The 2500-nt window shown below is 33.1% G+C and overlaps 1 protein-coding gene across 1 annotated transcript in view; it reads left to right on the top strand.

Moving 5' to 3' along the window:
* The window catches only part of ALK (ALK receptor tyrosine kinase), a 1522063-nt gene that overhangs the window by 96910 nt on the left and 1422653 nt on the right, over window positions 1-2500 (top strand). The window lies entirely within an intron of this gene.

The following is a 2500-nucleotide window of genomic DNA, read 5'->3' as shown; positions in this document are numbered from 1 at the left end:
TAGGAAATATGAATAATCTTTACCACTCTAAGTTATAAATTGAGATTGCACAGTATGGAGGACAAGAGCAAACATTACAAATTAATAAAGTGCTTCAGATATTATCCTTGTTTTACAGAGTACCACGATACTTGACACATATCCAGTTTTTACAGACTTCTGTGTGGCACAAAGCTTTAAGACTGATTCTTTGAATGAAATTTGCACTGCTTCATCTGGTTCCCCCTTTTCATTGATTATTAATCTATTGCAGTGAAATGACTAGGTACTGAACAGGTTGTTTTATTTTTAAAAGTCTCCTTTCATACTCTTTTAAATGTAGCTGTTTGTTTATTTATTTGTGTTTGTTGACTCATCTAGAACATTAATCTCACTGGAGCACTTTCATGTCTATCCTAGGGTTACGGAGAAAGGCATTATTCCTGTTTTGATGACCATCATTTTAGTTGTATGCACATTGATTTTTCTACCTGTTCTCAAATGCTATTTTATTTTGTGTAGTAAGGGAAGTAACATATGCCCCAGTATGCAATAGGTTTTAGTCCAAGAATGCATCTCTCCTTACTTATGAGTTGCATCTGATTCTTATCATAACCCCATGAATAGCCATACTATTCATGTAGTTTACCAAACAATAATGAACAGAAGTAAATTGCTAGGTCTTATCCATATCACACACATACTGCATGTACACTTAGGGACAATTTATATTAGAGCCTAAAATAATCAATGCTGAAAAGAATGAACTAAATGGTGCTAATGCAGATTTTAATAAAGCCAATTATGTTTATTATTCTAACCCAGGTGTGTATGTATGTGTGTATATATATATATATATATATATATATATATATATATATATATATATGTGTGTGTGTGTGTGTGTGTGTGTGTGTGTGTGTATATGTATATATATATATATATATATATATATATATATATATATATATATATATAAAATTTGTAAATGCAATACAACAAATACACACAAGTGCACATAGCACAACTGATGGAACTCTAGTAGTATAATTCAACCACAGAAATTGGTCTAAACATACAGAAAGAGCATTTTTAATGATTTATTTTACAGACAAGATGAGACTAAAAATTAAAGATGAAAAACTCCCTGAATTCTGACTGCAGATGGTTTAAAGCACTCTAAGCAGTATGCGTGCATACTTACCCATGTGAAGACATCAAAATGAATATTATTTAGAAAAATGAAAAGGTTATCTGTCCCCTTATTTATATGACCATATTTAGAATTCAATTTACAATTTTAGAAGGCTGACCTTAAGAGAGATGGTAACAAACTTAGAAGTGCTCAGTAGAATATATCAAACTCATTCAATTATTTTAATGAGCTCACATATTCTGTTCGAGAAAATTATCTGTTGTTAAAGAACTAAAGTTGACACATATGAAACAGTGTTTTTTCCAGGTGAAATAATGAGTAATGGCCAGTTAGCTGTGAAACAAACTGGGAACCTTGCGACTACGTCTGGGTAATTTGCAAGCTTACCAGTTCAATGTTGTCATGCCTGTGGAGGAGAAAACCAAAGCATCTAGCAAATATACATAGAAAGACACTGGAACCTATGAACCTAAGACATGCAGACTCCATGCAAAAGGCTTACAGAAGGTACACAAGCCAAGGACCAAACTGAAGAACCAAGTGCTTTTATTTTCTTAGTTTGATGTACCATATTCATGAAATGTCTAGAAGACATTTTTTGAAGATCGTTACATGTTTTATATCAGTGTGACTTCAGCAAGCAAAATCAAGTGTATCAAGTATGTATTATTATAAATTACAAAACTGCAGTATGATATCTTATCAATTATGTGTTTGTGTGTAAGTTTGTGTATACACACATGTACAAAAACAAAGAAGCATACAAAACAATGTTTGAAATGAATCAAGCATCACAAGCTCTGTAACAACCAACCAGATATTAGACAGAGATATTAGCAGTTTTAATCCACAATTATACAGTGACCCCCCCCCCATTAATATTCCAGAACATGTACGCTGATTGGCCAGCTTGTCTGTTGTAAATCCCACAATATACCAACGGAAAAAGGTCCGGTTGCCCGGACTTTTTTCTGTTGGTATAAAGTGTCCAAAACCTTTTTTTTAATAAATAAAAAAAAAAGAAAAAAATGGAGCAATGGAGACTTTCTTTTCTCTCTTGCTTCCATTTCAAAGCATTGATGTACTAGGTATGCGTAGGAACACAAGTTCCATACGCATGTGCAGTACATTAGCACAAGGAAGCAGTATACCACCACTGGCGGAAGAACAGTAATGCGCCGTTATACAAAGACATTATTTAAGAAACTTAAGTATTTTTTTTCTTAAATAATGTCATTGTATAATAGCAATAAGCGACTCCGTGGTTATGGTATACTGAAATTTACCCATAGTTGGCTTTATTCAACCACTCGGGCTTCGCCCACGTGATTAAACCACGTCAACCATGGGTAAATCTTCAATATA

The sequence above is a fragment of the Protopterus annectens genome, chromosome 1.part2 (assembly GCF_019279795.1).
Source record: "Protopterus annectens isolate FY-2018-M chromosome 1.part2, PAN1.0, whole genome shotgun sequence".
Classification (NCBI taxonomy): domain Eukaryota; kingdom Metazoa; phylum Chordata; order Ceratodontiformes; family Protopteridae; genus Protopterus; species Protopterus annectens.
The sequence above is the reverse complement of the archived record's forward strand: the minus strand, read 5'-3'. Positions and strand labels throughout refer to the sequence as shown.